Source organism: Triticum dicoccoides, chromosome 1B (assembly GCF_002162155.2).
Source record: "Triticum dicoccoides isolate Atlit2015 ecotype Zavitan chromosome 1B, WEW_v2.0, whole genome shotgun sequence".
Lineage (NCBI taxonomy): Eukaryota > Viridiplantae > Streptophyta > Magnoliopsida > Poales > Poaceae > Triticum > Triticum dicoccoides.
Window position 1 is genome coordinate 574,464,535 of NC_041381.1, and position 19,399 is coordinate 574,483,933.

Here is a 19,399-nt window from a genome sequence, read left to right on the forward strand (position 1 = left end):
TAAGGAAGTTTTACTCCTAGGAGGCAGGTGAAAAACTGCTCGATCTCCTCCTGACTTAGAGTGAAGCACGCGGGAGGGTAGTCATTTCCGGTCTTCTTGGCCTTTTTGCCTTTGCGACGACTTTCTGTGTCCTGCTTCGCCTCATCATCATCATCATCATCATCATCATCATCATCATCATCATATATAGCGTGAAGCTCCTGCCTGATGCCCATTGATTTCAAGTCTGCCCTTGCTTTCGGCCCATCTTTGGTCCTCTCTGGCATGTTGAGCAGGGTACCAAGCAGACTCTCGCACACGTTCTTCATGATATGCATGACATCAAGGCTGTGAGGCACACGGTGGATCTTCCAGTACGGCAAGTCCCAGAAAACAGACCTCGTTTTCCATACCTTCAGCAGCGGCTCTGGCGCCTTTCGCTTCTTTCCCGGCTCTGGCGCCTTTTGCTTCTTTCCCGGCAGTGGGCAGTCTTTCCAATTTTTCAACAGCTTGTCTATTTCCCGGCTTTGTGTCATCCATGCACCTTACGCATCCAGAAAATCCATGGACTACCTGCCCCGCGACATATCCGTAACCGAGATAGTCGTGCACCGTCGTGAGCAGTGCGGCTCTCATAGGGAAATATTCTTTCTCTGCGGCGTCCCACGTATTGGCTGGCGTTTTCCACAGCGTGTCAAGCTCCTCTTTCAGCAGCCCCAGATACAGATTGATGTCGTTCCCTGGTTGTTTCGGCCCTTCAATTAGCATACTCATGTGAATGTACTTCCTCTTCACGCACAACCAGGGGGGAAGGTTGTACATCCACACAAACACAGGCCAGGTGCTATGTGTGCTTCTCTGGCTGCCAAACGGATTGACTCCATCGGTGCTCGCGCCCAGCACGATGTTCCTTGGATCGTTCCCAAATTCCGAGTCTTCGAAGTTCAACGCTTGCCACTGGCTCGCATCCTTAGGGTGACTCAGCATCTTGTCTTTTTTATCTATCTCCGGATCATTTGCGTCATCTTCCCGCTTCTTCTCCTCCCTATCCGCGTGCCAACGCAGGAGCTTTGCTACCTTAGGGTCCGCGAAATAGCGCTGCAGACGAGGAGTGATCGGAAAGTACCACACCACTTTTCGAGGAGCTTTCTTCCTCTTCTTGTATCGAGTGACGCCGCACACCGGACATATGGTAGACTCCGCGTGCTCGTCCCGATAAATGATGCAATTGTTCATGCACACATGGTATTTCACGTGCGGTAAATCCAGAGGACACACGATTTTCTTCGCCTGCTCCAAACTGGTCGGGCACTTGTTCCCCTTGGGAAGACGTTCGTGCCAGAATGACATGTTCTCGTCGAAGCATGCGTCGGTCATTTTGTGTTTTACCTTCATCTCCAGGGCCATGAGCGTTACTTTCAGGCGGGTATCCTCGGGCCTGCATCCTTCATACAATGGAGTAACCGCGTCTAACTCAAGTTGATCCATCTTGGCTTTCTCTCGGGCGGCAGCTCTTGCGTTATCCGTCTGCTTGAGAAGCAGCTCTTGAATATGAGGGTCCTGCACCCAGCCCATCGATGGTCCAGCGTCGTCTGCTCCGCCGGCATCATCATCTTCATGATCATGCCCGTCGCCTGCTCCGGCATCTTCCTCATGATCATGTCCTGCATCTTCTACATGATGACTGTGTACAGCATCACAGTCGTGATCATCTCCTGGGGATTCTTCGTCTTCTCGCCCGCCCGAGCCGCGGTGGTTGTCTTGCTGCCCTTCCTCATTTCTTGCCCGGCCCGCATGGACGACTTCGTAGTCATCTTCATCACCTTGCCACCGATAGCCATCCATGAAACCACGCAACAGCAGGTGGTCCCGCACCTGCCCGGAATCCGGGTCTGCAATAAGGCTCTTCAGCTTGCATCTTCGACACGGACATCTTATCTTCGTCTCGTTCTTTTGAAGCATCTCGGCCTTCGCGGACCTCAAAAACCTATTCACGATGCCTTCGGTCATCGTGCGGACCATGGTCGCCTGCGGGGTAGAGCAAAACGATATTTTAGAACCAAACAAAAATTTGGCATGACTTTCCCTAAAAATAGGACCAAAAAGAATGCTTAATGCCAAAATTCTCGCCGAAACGGAAATGAATCAACATTCCGGCAAAATATTGGCAACTATCGCATATCAAATACCGGTACACCTCCAAACACAAACACATATGCAACACCACAAACATATGCAACACCACGAACATACATAGATCTAGCTAGCCCGTAAAAAGTGCATGTGCACATTGTTGTAAGGAGAACAACCTAAATATAGCTTCCCCCCTTACTTACCTATTAAAACAAGGTAATTTAACCACTTAATTTGAATGAATCTATGGTGGAAATGAGGTGAAAAAGAGGAGGCACCCAAGACAAGGAGGAGGTGGAGAGAATGAAGTGGGGAGAAAGTGAGTGTGTGGGTAGGAGAGGCTGTCCCAAATATCTTGTTGCTGCCCACTTACTAATGGCGCACCTCTTGCATGGTGCGCCATTAGTAGTTACAACTACTAATGGCGCACTTAAGCAGGATGCGCCATTAGTATGTTTGGATAGGCGCACTAGTTCAAAAAAAAATTCTATACTAATGGCGCACCCACTGCCTGGTGCGCCATTAGTAGTTACAACTACTAATGGCGCACTTTGCCCGGATGCGCCATTAGTATGTTTGGACAGGCGCACTAGTTAAAATTTTTTTTGATACTAATGGCGCACCCTTAGCATGGTGCGCCATTAGTAGTTTAAACTCTAATGGCGCATCAGATTGTGGTGCGCCATTAGTATATACTAATGGCGCACCACAATCTGATGCGCCATTAGTGTCAATCCCATCTATAGCCCTTTTCCTAGTAGTGCAATGCAGAAATTCAGAAGTCCTGCATCGTGAAGAACACTGAGGACTGGCTCAAAGCCGGGCAGAGACTCCATGTCCACATGAGGAATATGTGCATGATCGAAGACTTTGTCTTTGTTGAAGAGCACTGAGGAATAGAAATTGGCTTGGCTGGCAGTCCAGAAATGCCTCTTCCTTATGCGAGCAGAATCATATGGATTATAATCAGTGAAGAATACGTGCTCGGCAAAGAAATCTTCAGCTTTGAACTTCTGTTTGCTTGAGAACGGATTCTTTGGCTTTGGCAGAGGGGTGTCAGTGAGTTGCATCACCACCTCAGGAATCGCGAGCTCAGGTTCTTCAGGCTGAGGAATTTCTTGTTCCTTAACAGGTGCAGTCTGAGGATCAGCAGCAGCAGGTTCATCAGCACTAGTGGCTGGAATTTCTTCATGGACAGATGAAGTGGGATGAGTTTCTTCAGAGCCCATTTGAACAGTTGGAGCAGGGGACTGAGGTATCTGTTGGATTGGGGTGAAGAGTGGAGAATTTGGATGCTGACTTTCCCAAAAGTCATCGTTCATCACTGGCGTTGTGCTTCCAATATCCACATCTTCTTCAAGTTCCTCAACACCGGCCTCTTCAGCTGTGAACTGAGGAATAGGCGAGGAAATGATTGGGGTTGAAGGGATTGCTTCCACTTCAATTTCTTCATCAATCTGCTCTGACGAAGCAGCAGAATGATTTTCTTCATCAGATCCTCTTGGGATCTCATAGTCTTCTCCAAAGGGAACAAGGTCCTTTGATGGCATGGTGGAAATCGGAACAGCATCAATTGGATTTTCGAGTGAGCTGGTCATTGGCTTCATTTCTTCGCAGCCGAAGAGTTTGACGCAGCCGATGCCTTCCTTTTCTTCACTGTACCTCGCTCTGCAACCTTGGTCTTCTTCACATCAGAGGTAGATGGAAGAATTGGAGTTGGTGTTGGCGCAGGAGGAGCTGAGGAATCTGGATGAATTTCCTCAGGCGCAACTGATGCAGTTGCCCTGACTTGTTCAGTTTCTTCAGGCGCACCACTGGTGGATGCCCTGGCAATTTCTTCAGCGGCTGGAATGGGATCATCAGCCCTGGAACTGGCATTTTCATCAGCAGCCTGAATTTCATCAGCGGTGCTGGCATGTTCTTCAGTCGGCTGAGCTGAGGCTTCAGCCTGAGGAATTTCATGTTGCGTTAGGGCAGCAACATTGGTGAATTTCTTCGTCAGGTTGACGAATCTGACTTTGGCCCCTTGCCAATCAGCATAATAAGCATCGAAGTTTTTGTTGAGGTCTTGAATTTCAGTCTGGACCTTGAGAAGTTCCTCAGGTGTCATTCTGACAACGTTTTTCTTCAGGAACTTCTCCTTTCTGTATTGAGCTTTCTTGATCTCCCTTGCCTTTTCAAACTTCCATTTCTCTTCAGTGATGAAATGGGTCAACATATGACTTTGTCCAGGGGTCAAATGAAAATCAGGCATTGGGGTGTTTGGATCCTTGTGCCAGAGATCAATGTAATCGAGGATTTTTCTCGGATCCAACAGCAGTGGCACAGATGTGCCTTTGGCTCTAGCGGCCTTCACCTGTCTATCTCTGATGATTTCTGCAAGTTCATCATCAGAAGCTTCATCATCAGAAGGCACATGGAATGCGACCTGTTTCTTCTTTGGACTTGGCCGAGGACCTCGTCCAGCTGTTGCTTTGGTCTTCAATAGTGTGGGGCCTGATGAGGAAATTGGTGCAGCTGAGGAACTTGCTGAAACACCAGAGGCAATTGAGAAACCAGCAGTCCTTTGACATGTAGCCAGATGCACAGGAGCTGAGGACTTTGAAGGAGCTGTTGAGGACTTTGGTGGAGCTGTAGCAGTGTGAGGAATTTGCCGTGAGGGCACTGTTGGTGAAGCACTTGGCTTACGAGCAGGCTTCTTTGGCATGGATTTCCTCGGTTTGACCGAGGCCTCAGTAGCAGTAGCAGTGGCAGAATCCTCATTGAATTTCTTCACTGCCTCCTTGGCTTGTCTTGCCAATTTAGCTTGGCGCTTAGCCCATTCTTCAGGAAAGTCCTCACCACGTTTGATGCTTGTGGGGTCAGCTACTTGGCCAGGTGCCAATGGAGCTCTTGGGCATGGAGGATTGAGGGCGAATTTCTTCATGTACTTTGGAGTCACATATCTGTATTCCCTCCATTCCCTTGCCCATCTCCGTTCAATCTTCTGAATGTGCACCTTGCGCTGATTTTTCTTTTCTTTGCCAAATTTTGCTTCATCAGGTGTGCAATAGTCAGCATGAATTTCCTCAGGGATTTCAAATGCAGTCATAACCTCAGGTTTCTTTCCTCCTTTCTGCGGCTTCTTACCGTCTGCCATATTCTTCAGTTGAGGAATTTGAACAATTGAGTTCTCTGAAGAAGTATGCAGTTTTTCTTTGAGGAACGCTGCAAATGAGTTAAGTTGATGAGAACCTAGTGATTCAGCAGCAGACATGAGTACCTGTGAACAGAGTACAGGTGCGAGGAATTCGGAGAGGTCATATGCGTTCTGAGAAGGTTTTTCGAAAAGAACAAGTTTGAGGAATTTGACCAGATGAACCTTGAGGAATTTCACTAAGCGTTCTTGTCTTAGGTTCCAGAGTTGTACAGATTGAAGATCCACACAATTAGGGAATCTTGAAGAAAATGATTGCTTAGAGAAACAGTTCAAGATCATATGATGTGAGGTGTTCATATGTGTGAAGATTTGAAGAATAAACACCTTTGAAGATTTTGTAGTGTAAAATTTGGATCAACGAGGGTAGTAAAAGTAACTTTTAATTACCCTAAATGAAGAATACGACGAACTGGGTGTTGTAGATGTGAAGCTCGTCTGTTTAGATCTTCCACGCCCTAACTTGGCAGAGGAAGACAGCTATGGCGGCGGCGGAGTGAAGATTTCCGCGGTCGGCGTGAGTACGACGGCGACGAGGTCGAGGCATCGAAGCTCTTCCTCACCGACAATGATGGAGTAGCGGCGACGCTAGGGTTTGAGGAGCTCGAGCGGGAGAGAGAGGTCGAGCGGAGTAAAAGAAGTGAGGATGGAGAGAGGGGTATTTATAGAGGTAGTGAAAAACTGTTCACCCGAAGATTTAGGACGAACGTGCCCCTGACCATTCTCCTTCTCACGACATGTGTCACCCACGTACTGTGTAGTGGAGATCGTGTACGATCGTGGGTGAGTAAAATAATGCATCGTGGGATGCAGAACGGTTTGAGCGGCAAAACCGAAAGTTTGGATAAGATTTGTTTTAAAGTTTCGTTCGCAATTTCTTCAGCTGACAAGGACATAGTGAAGATTTTGAACGAGTTTCAAATAGAACGCATATGAAGAATTTGTGAATAGATTGGGTTGAGTATAGCATAGAGGGGGAAGGGTCCGATCACATTCACTTAGCAGAAAAAGCAACTTGAAGAAATAGCTATAAGTGAATGCTGTAGAGGACATAAACGCATATATATATATATATATATATATATATATATATATATATATATATATATAGCCAATGAAAAAAAATGAAGGAAACAATGAAGATTTTGCAAAGTTGAAGAATTTGAAAAACTGAAGAATTTCAAAACTGAGGAAAAAATCAAATTGAAGATTTTCAACTTTTTGTGGTGGCGTGACCCACCGTATAAGAATGATGATTTCAGACACCGCGTACAATTGTCGTAGGGTTCTGAGAATCAAATTCTTCATTAATTTCTTCACACTTAGAGTGTTATTCTTCATTGATTGAAGAAAAACGTTTCTTCATGTGTTGCACATCTAAGTCATCAATTTTGCATAAGTGTTAGGATGTGTGTCCTTTTCAAAGAACATTCGAAGATTCTAAGATATTTAGCTCACACCGCAACTTGCTAAATCTCTTCTCATCCAAGGGCTTAGTGAAGATATCAGCTAGCTGTTCTTCAGTCTTCACGTGCTCGATGGAGATGTCGCCCTTCAACATATGATCACGAAGAAAATGATGACGAATCTGAATGTGCTTTGTCTTCGAGTGCTGAAATGGGTTGTGAGCAATCTTGATGGCACTCTCATTGTCGCAGAGGAGAGGCACATTCTTCACGTTGACGCCATAGTCCTTGAGTGTTTGCTTCATCCAAAGCAGTTGAGCATAGCAAGAGCCAGCAACAATGTATTCAGCTTCTGCAGTGGACAGTGATACGCAGTTTTGTTTCTTCGAGGACCAACAGACCAAAGATCGTCCGAGGAAATGACAAGTGCCAGAAGTTGACTTGCGGTCCACACGATCACCAGCATAGTCAGAGTCAGAATATCCAATGAGATCAAAAGCAGAGCCCTTGGGGTACCATAATCCTAGTGTTGGTGTGTGAGCTAGATATCGAAGAATATGCTTCACAGCCTTATGGTGTGATTCCTTCGGTGCGTCTTGAAATCGGGCACACATGCAAACACTAAGCATTATATCTGGCCTAGATGCACATAAGTACAATAAAGAACCAATCATGAAGCGGTATACCTTGTGATCAAAGTCAATACCATTTTCATCAGTGCATAGATGGCCATTTGTGGGCATAGGAATTTTGACGCCTTTGCAATCTTGCATGCCGAATTTCCTCAGTACATCTTTGAGGTATTTCTCCTGAGATATGAATATGCCATTGCGCTGTTAACGAATTTGAAGACCTAAGAAGAATTTCAACTCTCCCATCATAGACATTTGATATTCTTCACTCATCATATAGGCAAATTCATCACTATAACGTTGGTCAGTACAGCCAAAGATAATATCATCAACATATATTTGGCACACAAACAGTTCACCATCATAAGATTTAGTAAAGAGAGTAGGGTCGAGTGAACCGGGTGTGAAGCCATTCTTCATGAAGAATTACTTCAATGTATCATACCACGCCCGAGGGGCTTGCTTGTGGCCATAGAGGGCCTTATTAAGTCTGAAGGCTTTGTCAGGATTCTTTGGATCTTCAAAACCTGGGGTTGAGCAACATATACTTCTTCCTCAAGCTTACCATTGAGGAATGCACTTTTCACATCCATTTGATATAAGATGATATCATGATGGTTAGCATAAGCAAGTAATATGCGAATAGCCTCAAGTCTAGCGACAGGTGCAAAAGTTTCATCGAAATCAATTCCTTCAACCTGTGTGTAGCCTTGAGCTACCAGTCGTGCCTTATTCCTCACCACAAGGCCATTTTCATCTTGCTTGTTGCGGTAGATCCACTTTGTGCCAATGATATTATGCTTGCAAGGATCTGGACGTTTGACCAGTTCCCAGACATTGTTGAGCTCGAACTGATGTAGTTCTTCTTGCATAGCCTGAATCCACTCAGGCTCCAGAAATGCTTCATCTACCTTAGTGGGCTCTGTGATAGAGACAAAAGCATAGTGCCCACAAAAGTTAGATAAATGTGAAGCTTTTGAGCGTGTGAGAGGACCTGGTGCTCTAATGTCATCGATGATCTTCTCCACTTGCACTTCTTTTGCAACGCGAGGATGAGCTGGTTGTCGTTGAGGAGTTTGGTCAGCATTTTCTTCAGCACCATTTTCCTCAGCATTTTCTTCAGGTGTATCAGCTCGATGTTCTTCATGAACTGGAATGAATTCTTCAGCAAATTCTTCAGTAGGAATGACATCCTCAGTTGCCTTGAACTTGATAGAATCATCAGGTGCTGGTTCATCTAACATAGAAGGTAGGTGCTCTCTTTGCGAGCCATTAGTTTCATCGAACCGCACATCTACAGTGTCAGCAATCTTGTGAAGAACAATGTTGAAGACTCTGTAGGTGTGCGAGTCCTTTCCATAACCAAGCATAAAACCTTCATGTGCTTTCGGTGCAAATTTAGAATTGTGGTGAGGATCTCTAATCCAACATTTAGCACCGAAGACTTTGAAATAACTCACATTGGGTTTCTGTTCAGTGAGGAGTTCATAGGCCATCTTCTTGAAGAATTTGTGAAGATATACTCTATTGATGATGTGGCATGCAGTATCAATTGCATCAATCCAAAAATGATGAGGCGTTTTGTATTCATCAAGCATAGTGCGAGCCATCTCAACAAGAGTTCTGTTCTTGCGCTCCACGACGCCATTTTGCTGAGGAGTATAGGGAGCAGATAACTCATGAGTAATACCAAGTTCATCAAGATAGTCATCAAGACCGGAATTCTTGAACTCAGTTAAATTGTCACTTCTAATGTGCTTGATCTTCACACCAAAGTTGGTTGAAGCCCTCGAGGAAAAACGTTTGAAGACTTCTTGCACTTCATGTTTGTAAGTACCAATGTGTACCCATGTATATCGAGAGTAATCATCAACAATGACAAAACCATATAGAGATGCAGCATTAGTGACTGTTGAGTAATGATTAGGTCCGAAGAGGTCCATGTGAAGCAACTCGAATGCACGAGTAGTGGTCATGATAGTCTTCGCTGGATGCTTGGCCTTGGTCATTTTTCCAGCTTCACAGGCTCCACATAAGTGATCCTTGAGGAATTTGACATTCTCAATGCCAATGACATGCTTCTTCTTGGCAAGCGTGTGCAAATTCCTCATGCCTGCGTGACCAAGTCGTCGATGCCATAGCCATCCTTCTGAAGCTTTTGCAAGTAGACACACGGCTGGTTGTGGTCCTGTAGAGAAATCAACAATATACAAATCTCCTCTCCTAAAGCCTTCGAAGACTTTGGAATTGTCAGCTTCCATAATCACAACACAGCGATACTTGCCAAAGACAACAACCATATCAAGATCACAAAGCATTGAGACTGACATGAGGTTGTATCCTAAGGACTCAACAAGCATGACTTTGTCCATGTGTTTATCCTTAGAGATCGCAACCTTACCAAGACCCAATACCTGACTTTTGCCTTTGTCAGCAAAGATGATGTGCTTCAGATGTGACGGTGATAAGGGAGCATCCATCAAAAGATTCTTGTCACCAGTCATGTGATTTGTACATCCACTGTCGAGGACCCATTCAGTGGTTTTGGGTTGATCATCCTGCAGATGAATTAGTGTAACTTACAATCTCATATGCTTCATCAATGAAGAATATGATATCAAGTTCATCAGATGAATTTCATCAAGCAGTAAACAGATATAGCAGTAGGAGGACGTGTGAAAGTTTATTTCATCATGATTCTCCTACGTCCTTTCAGGCAATTTTGTCAGGTCCCCAGCAAATTCTTCAGACGTTAAGGCACGTCTGGAGACCTGACCCTGCAGAAGAGATTAGTTCTTTTTCGTCACCACCCATATCTGAAGGGGTGGCAAAGAGTTCATCAATCTGCGAGCACCATACGAGAATGGTGGCATAGAAGCCAAACCATTTCGTTTCACATAAGAGGGGTTAGGGTAAGCATATGAATAAGCAGGGAAATTCTTCGAGGACTTATGAACATAATGGTTTGAAGAATAATGTGCATATTCATAGCCCTTAGCTCTACCCTGCGAAACAGAGTTGATAGCACGATGATAGTCATATGAGGACTTTGATCCATTTCAGGAATTTGATCCACGTGAGGAATTTTGTCCGTATGAGGACTTGGATCCATATGAAGAATTTGGTCCATATGAAGAGTTTGATCTGGGGTTCCTGTTCTTCACAGGTGGTGTCATGAGGACATTTACCTGAAGACTTTCAATATAACTTTTGGAAACCCAGATTTTCTTCATAGGGGAATCGTTCCTGCAGTTAGTCCCAACATATCTAGCAAATACTTCACCATTCTGATTTTTGAACAGTTTATAGTTGGAGTCAAATGACTGATCAGAAGAATGAGGAGATTCACATGTAAAGCTAGATAAGTTGGATGGATCAACTGGAGGCCCCTTTGCAGCAACCCATGAGGTTTTGGGGTAGTGCTCAGGCTTCCAATATGTTCCATCAGCATTGAGTTTCCTCTCAAAGGCAATACCCTCTTTCCTAGGGTTTCTGTTGAGGATCTGCTTTTTAAGCACATCACAAAGAGTCTGATGCCCTTTGAGGCTTTTGTACATGCCTGTCACGTACAATTCCTTCAGCCCTGCATCGTCAGTGATACTAGCAATGTCCTCAGATGAGGAATTAGTGATAGCAGAGGCAGGTGAAGAATTTGTAACAGTTGAAGCATTTGAACATTCAGGTGAAGAATTAGCGGATTCACGTTCAATGCACTTTAAACATGGAGGAACAAATTCTTCCTGAGAAGCGCTGATTTGTTGAGCTAGTAATGAATCGCGCTCCTTCTGAAGATCTTCATAACTCACTCTTAGCTTCTCAAGATCTTGCTTTCTTTGAAGAAATTCATAAGAAAGTTTCTCATGATCAGACAAGAGAGTCTTATGATGACCTTGAAGGCTATCAAACCTAGACTGAAGTCTCTGAAGATTTTCAGTCAGGGCTTTAGTGCGATCCATTTCTTCACCCAACATATCATCACTTTTGTCAAGCATGTTTTGAACCTTTTCAAAAGCCCTTTGTTGTTTTACAGCAATCTTAGCAAGTTTAGAGTAGCTGGGCTTGAGATCCTCATCAGATTCATTTTCACTGGATTTAGAGGAGGTGTATTTGAGTATCTTTGCACCTTTTGCCATGAAGCAATAGGTGGGAGCGTAGTCATCATTATCTTCATCAGGCTTGTCGGTGGGGTCAGTTTCTTCAGTGTTGAAGATGGACTTGCTAACGAAAGTAGTAGTGAAGGCCAGACTCGCCACACCAGATTCGGATTCTTCAGACGCCTCCTCTTCCTCATGTTCCTCAGATTCAGCTTCAGAGTCCATTTCCTTGCCAATGAATGCCCGAGCCTTCTTGGAGCTGCTCTTCTTGTGAGATGAAGACTTCGAGGATTTTGATGACGAAGATTTTGACGGTTTCTTCTTCTTCTTCGCATCATCAGAACTGTAATCCTTGTATTTCTTCTTCTTCAATTCCTTTTCCCACTGAGGACAATCTTGAATATAATGACCAGGTTTCTTGCATTTGTGGCACAGCCTTCTCTTATAGTCACTTGATGAGGAATCACCGCTTCTTGAGGAGTTTCCAAAGCGACCATGTCTTGAGAACTTCTGGAATTTCTTCACAAGCAGTGCTAGCTCCTGGCTCAATTCTTCAGGATCACCAAGGCTACTACCAGAATCCTCACATTCAGACTCAGACACAACCTTGGCCTTCAGGGCACGTGGTTTGCCATAGCTCGAACCATAGAGATCTCTCTTGTCAGCAAGCTGGAACTCGTGAGTATTTAGCCTTTCGAGGATATCGGCGGGATCAAGAGACTTGTAGTCAGCCCGTTCTTGTATCATTAGACCCAGAGTATCAAATGAGGAATCAAGCGATCTCAACAGTTTCTTCACCACCTCATGGTCAGTGATGTCAGTGGCACCGAGGGCTTGAAGCTCATTTGAGATGTCAGTGAGGCGATCAAAGGTTTGTTGGACATTTTCATTGTCGAGTCTTTTGAAGCGGTTGAAGAGATTCCGAAGAACATCCACTCGAGAGTCACGCTGAGTTGAGACTCCTTCATTCACTTTGGACAGCCTATCCTAGATAAGCTTAGCAGTTTCCAAAGCACTCACTCTTCCATACTGTCCTTTACTCAGATGGCCACATATGATATTCTTCGCTTGAGAATCGAGTTGCTTGAATCTCTTCACATCGGTAGCGTTTAGTGAGGGTGAGACAGAGGGAACACCATTTTCCAGAACATACCAGAGATTGTTGTCAATTGCCTCGAGATGCATTCGCATCTTGTTTTTCCAGTAGGGGTAGTCCGTCCCATCAAAGGTAGGACACCCAGCCGAGACATTGATCATACCTGCGGTCGACATAACTAAAACTCCAGGCGGTTAAACCAAAATCACACAGAACAAGGGAGTACCTTGCTCTGATACCAATTGAAAGTGCGTTATGTCGACTAGAGGGGGGGTGAATAGGCGATTTTTATGAATTCTTCACTGAGGAATTTGCCGGTGAGGAAATTCCTTAGCGAAGAACTATTAACAGCAGAATAAGTACTCAAAAGTAAGCATAACATAATACAAGCATGGTCATCATGATGAAATGAAGACCAGCACAGAGTACAGAAAGCGTAATCACAGGATAACACAAGATGAAGACAAACAGACTGAAGAAATTGAACTGAGGAAATTGAGAAAGTCTTTAGTCAAAGTCTTCAAACACAGATATGAACAAACACTCAACACAGTAATGAGGAAATGAAAGGGTTGAGGAAATAGAACCAGTTAGGTTGGTGAAGACAATGATTTGGTAGACCAGTTCCAACTGCTGTCTCAATTGTACGTCTGGTTGGAGCGGCTGAGTATTTAAACTCGAGGACACACAGTCCCGGACACCCAGTCGCTGAGCACGCAGCTCAGGACACCCAGTCCTCACTGTATTCTCCTTGAACTAAGATCACACAGATCTTGTCCAATCACTCGTGGTAAGTCTTCAGGCGACTTCCAAACCTTCACAGACTTGGTCACTCGGCGATCCACAATTCTTCTTGGATGCTCTAGACCTTGACGCCTAACCATCTGGAAGAAGCACAGTCTTCAAAGGTAACAAGCATCGGATCCATGCAGGATCAATTTCTTCAGTGATGCTCAATCACTTTGGGTTTGTAGGGGTTTGGTTTTGGGTTTTCCTCACTCGATGATATTTGCTCAAAGTCCTCGGAGGATGGGTTGCTCTCAAATGACAAGTGTCAAGTTCTCTCGGAGCAGCCAACCAACTAGTGGTTGTAGGGGGCGGCTATTTATAGCCTAGGGAGCAGCCCGACATGATAAGACATAAATGCCCCTCAATGATATGACCGTTAGGTGGATAAGATATTTTGGGACAGCTGGCGCGCAGCACAGCAACGGTCGGAAATTTGACTCTCAAATTCCTCAGGGCTATCATGTTCCTCACTCTGTAGGTAATTCGCACTGACGAATTCCTAACTCCTTAGTTAGAACAAATTCATCAGCGACCATAAGAACTTCGTCTCTGTCACTGAAGAAAGTGACTGAACTATATGAGATTTCCAAAGGCTTCACTCGAAGGGATTGGTAGGTGTAGGATTTTGAGTTGAGCATCACATGGAAATTTGTCCTTAGTATTTCCTCGACCCCTTTAACAGTACGGTGTTTCCTATGACTCAAGAAAGAGAAAATGAAACTACGAAAACAAAAGTCTTCACGCTTCATGTTCCACAAATGAATACCAAGTCTTCAAGGTCACACCAATTTCTTCACTTTCAAAGTCTTCAGAAAGTCTTCAGAATATCAAAGTCTTCAGTTGAAGAACTTCATTTTTAGGGGTTGACTTTCTCTGTAAATATCAAACTCCTCATAGACTTATAGTCCTGTGTACACTCACAAACGCATTAGTCCCTTAACCTATAAGTCTTCAATACACCAAAATCACTAAGGGGCACTAGATGCACTTACAGGTCAGCCAAATGAAAATGAAATACTTCGCGTCAGACACTCATGCTCATGCTGTCAAAGCATGCTAATGCATGCATGTCGCCCTCTAAATCAAAGTCCTGCTTATGGCGCAACGCAAATGGCGAGCCCACCACCTGCGCGCCCCGGCGGTGCCTGACATTATTGTTTAGATGTTTGATGGAGGCTACGCGAACTCCGAGCATGTATTCACCTGGCTCAACACCAACGGTCATACTCGGACCGCCTTGCTCATGTATATCGTCCATCACAACAACAATCTATAAAACAGCCTAGCTAGAGAGGGTACTATGGTAGTATGGTACGGAGTATGTACTATCATGAGCGACCGATCTTAGTGCCACTGCACACCGAAACCCCTTCCATCGCTAGCACGCGCTTCCCGCCTGAAATGGTCACCGTATCTCCAGAATGTCAATGCCGCATTCACCGGACTTAATAGCAGGTGCAATTGGTGTGTCACTGACATGCGGGCCAGATGCCTGTTGGGCCCACATGTCAGTAACCCAATGCATCTGCAGTTAAGTTACTGAAGCAGCGTCCGCATTCACGCCCGACGAACCTACTCCAGCGCCAGTTGTCCATCCATTTGCCGCGGCTCATTGCCATTCACCCGCTATATTAACTTGAGCCCCAGCTCCCAGCCATAGCCAAAGACCCACACTTATTCTCCTACGGTCCCTTCCTTCTGTCGGCACCACTCCAACCATGGCCTCTTGGCGCTCTAAAGCTCTCTTGGACGTACTGTCGCAGGAGCAGACGAGGGACATTGGCGGCTCCACTCCGGGCGCGCTCCAAAGCTCTCTTCGACGTACTGTCGTAGGAGCAAACGAAGGAGATCGCCGGCACCCCCTCGGCCTCCCTCCGCCGCCACGACCACGAAGCCGGCGCGCGTGCGCGGGCGCAGTCGGCAGCGAGGAAGAGTAGTACACCGTAAGTCGCCGCCGCTCTGGTCCCGGGAAGGCCACCGCTACTCCAGTCAGTCAACGCCAAGCTTGGTGGGGTAAACATCGGCGGCCGATTAGCTGCTTGACGGCGACATGGAGGCGGAAATCTTCAGAACCTTGTGCTCCGGAGGAGGAGTTTATCGAGGCGGATGAGGAGGAGGCAAAGGCAATGGCCGGCTTTCTCGGGTTCATGGCCGGACATGGTGGTCGGGCGCCGGCGATCGTTTAGATTAGGTTTACAGTAGGTTTTAGTACGGTTTGTGCGAAATATGTAATGAATTTCGTCCAGTTTGTAGGAAAAGTTTTCGAAATGTAATGAATTTCATCCGGTTAATTTGAAATTTGCTTTGTTTGCACGATTTTTGCCCGGTTAGTTCATATAGATGCCGGTGTAAATTTGTGGGCCAGCGCTGGAGATGCCCTAACTATAATCGCTAACAGTCCTCCATTTTTATCTTGCTTACATAAAAATGGAGCAAGTGGACGGCACTGTAGCACGTCATATCACTCGAACTAGCCCGCCTAACGAGTGAGAAAGCACCGCCCTCGTCATTTTATCGATCGATCGCGCGAAAATGTTACGCTTCGCAAGTTCTAAAGGAAAAGGCGACACACTTACGACTCGTATGCGTCGCACCCCCGACAGTCCGGCTCGCACGCTGCTCACCACAGGGGACATGCGTTGTCTTGCAATTTCACTAACATGTGGGACTGTAATTGAATAAAGCGGCGATAGCCGAAATCTAATCGCTCGGCGGGTGTCGGCTGAGAAGAGAGAGACGGGGGAGGGAGAAGAGATCGCCTGCCCGCCACGCACGGACTCCAAGAAATATATAGTGATAATGTGAGGTGGGCCATGCTGGAGTCTGGACCGCTTCCGGAGCCCGCTCTGACCACCCTGGCCCCTCAAGATGCCAGCTGCACGTCGCATGCATAGCAAGTAGTCCCTGCTTATGTGGAGGAGAGAGAGGCATTGACAAAGTCAAGGAGTAACGGTGGAGACAATAGCTTTCATAAAAAATAAACAATGAATACTCGTTGCTCCTATTTTATAAAGGAAAGAATACTTTCATTCGCCGACATGTGGGACGTCGACCATCCTGGTCCACCCGCCATGCACAAAATTATCCTGGTCTACCCCAGTCGTATCGCAGGCCCAACCTTTCCCACTGTAAGTTGTTCGGACGAAGGAACCATCATGACTTCGTTGAATTCCGCTTCTTCAAGAAAACTTACTGTACCCGCAATACTGCTACCACACACGAAGACTGGACGGCACTGTACCACGTCATATCACTAAAACCCACTAGGCCAAACTAGCCCGCCTAGGTCATCTATTTTGGAACGGAGGGAGTACGTCTCTGCACTACTATGATTTTGTGTTGCACGTTCTCTGTACTTTTGCTACAATTTTCCTACCCTATGAACAAAATGAGGCCTGAATGTATCCGTGTCGACTATTGTCTGATCGATCGCTAAGCCTACAATTTTAGGAGCTAGGGCTATTGGTCGATCGACGAGGGATAAGTATAAGCGTACCACGAGCTCATCAGCCCCAACCTTTCTCTTCGGTGAGTGTTTTGCAAGTACTATAGCTCGCACAGTAGCTAGCCTACTAACACCAAGAATCATCAAACAAGCCCTGCTGATATGATAAACAGTTCAAACTTACATCTAAGCATGCCATATATTACATCAAAAGCTGGTGAGGATACATCTGTTTCCATAACTCAGAGAGGGTTCACATGATTCATCGCATGATTCACTATCAAACAAAAGTAGCAAGATCCGCCCACACAAGACAGTGTACTAGCCCTAAGATGGTTTCATAACACGCATTGTTCTGGTAACTAAACACAGGGCAATGCAAACTACCCTGAAGGATTAGCGCGACCAACTATTTCTTGTCATCGATCTCTCGGGCAATGACCATAGCAGGAACAGCGGCATGGGAATCGATTTCTGGGGCGATGTCCATAGGACTGACCGCGACATCGGAATCGATCTCTGGGGCGATGTCCACAGGATGGACAGGGGCATCGGAATCAATCTCCGGGGCGATGCCTACAGGACGGGCCACGACATCGGAATCATCAAGGACGTCCACCGGCACCTGCACAACCCTAACATATTAGGAAGCACATTGCAAATAATCAAAAACCACAACTATGGTAATAAGCCATTATTTTTTACCTTGTGCAGCTCACCGGGGGATCTCATCCCTCTGGGGCCATCTCCTCGTCCTCGATGGGGGCCATGACCTTGCCAGGGGAATACTGCTTCTCAACAGCGACTATCTCCTCAAACTCGGTCTTGAGCCTCACATAGGTGGCAATCAGAGTTCCTGGGGTAGGCACGGTGGGGCCCTTGATGTTCTTCCAACTTTCTTTGAGGAGTTCATCCGCCAACGTCCTCAACTCTTTGGCCAGTGCTTGTTTCTTGGAGTTCTTTGTCTCCATGGGTTGGCCCGCCAACATGGTCAACTCGTTGGTAGGTGCTCGCTTCCTGGAGATTGCTGTCTCTAGTGGGTTGTCCGCCGGCAACTCTTTGCCTAGTGCTCCAGGATCCATCAATGAACTGACAAACAAAAAGCAATCGAAAGGAAACCACAATCACAATGAAAACGGGAAAAGAATAGGATGTGAGAATCGGTCGGTGCTTCGCAAAAAGAAGATTCTTGGAATGAAATATAGCAGCATAACTGATTCGCCCACCTTTCCTTCGTCGGTACAGAAGAAAAATGGCAGAAGTGAGTAGCCTGGAGTGAGGTTTTCTTCAAGAAAGGGAAGAAAGGGCTTGAACGAGTCTTCCAGTGAAATGATGGTTGCTTCGTCCAGTCCAACTTGAAGGCCACCTTACCACTGCTGGTAAAGGTGTGGGTTTTGTGATATGACGGGTCATGACGGCCAAACCAGGGTGACAGGTGAGTCTCGACTATAGCACCTCGCTGTGATTTGGTGGATGGCACGCGGGCCCGGATGCTTTGAAATGTCCCGCATGTAGATAGAGCGGCTAGTCATATAGGAGTGCTCAATATTGTGCACCGCGACCAAGGCAGAGAGGAAAGTGAGAGAACTACGTAATTAATGCATGAGTTTACTTAGGGTAGTTTTGTAAAGTAGTATGAGATACTACCTCCGTCTAGATGAATAAGTCATTCACGTAGTTCTAGGTCATCGATTTGAGGAATTAAATATGCGTTATATGTCATGAAAAGTATATCACTAGATTTCTACACGGATGTAGTTTCTAAATATATATTTGTTGTCACATATAATACATATTTAGATAGTTAAATCGTCAACCTAGGACTATGTGAATGACTTATTCACCTAGACGAAGGTAGTACATTCCTCCAATCGCAAAATGCCTTGGTTCATGAGATTTGAGATTTGAGCCCTATAAATCGGAAGGGAGGGAGTACTGCACGGCTGCACACGGTGTAGTCTAGTCACTTGTTGAAATCTCTAGAAAGGCAAATACTCCTTTCTGGTTTACAGGGCTATACTACTCCCTCCGTCTAGGTGTGTAAGTCATCTTACGAAAACCAAATAGTCCCAAAACACTTAGGCGCGGTGCATTAACTTCTACCTTGTTTCTAGTTTCTTGACATATCAACCAATAAGAGATGAGAGGTGTGCATGCTTTTAATGACTTGCAATGGCTAGTTCATTGCAAGCAATGCTATTAATTAGCAAATAAACATTGGTGACCCCAGGAGGAAATGGTGCTAAGCGCGTGGACCTATGCAGAATGCGTATCAACCAATGGATGATGGAGTTTAAGTGTTAAACAATAGCAATTTTGTCTCACGCAAGAGCCTGGCTACTATATGCGTGCTCCAAGGCACTGCACCACACGAGCGTTTGCAACTGCCACGTTCGGGTTGCGCTTGGCTCTTCGCCTCTTCGAGAAGACGAACAATGATGTTACTCCTACTTCTACAGTATCGAATCCACTGCTGCATGTCCGTCCACCTCGTGCGGGAGGGATAGCGTGTAGCGGAAGCTTCTACTTACTGCTCCTGCCTTTGCGTCTATGACTGGTGGGCCCAACAGGTGGTTGGCCCTCCTGTCATGCAGCCAAAGGCAGGTGCATTTAAGGCACCGGAGCTCAG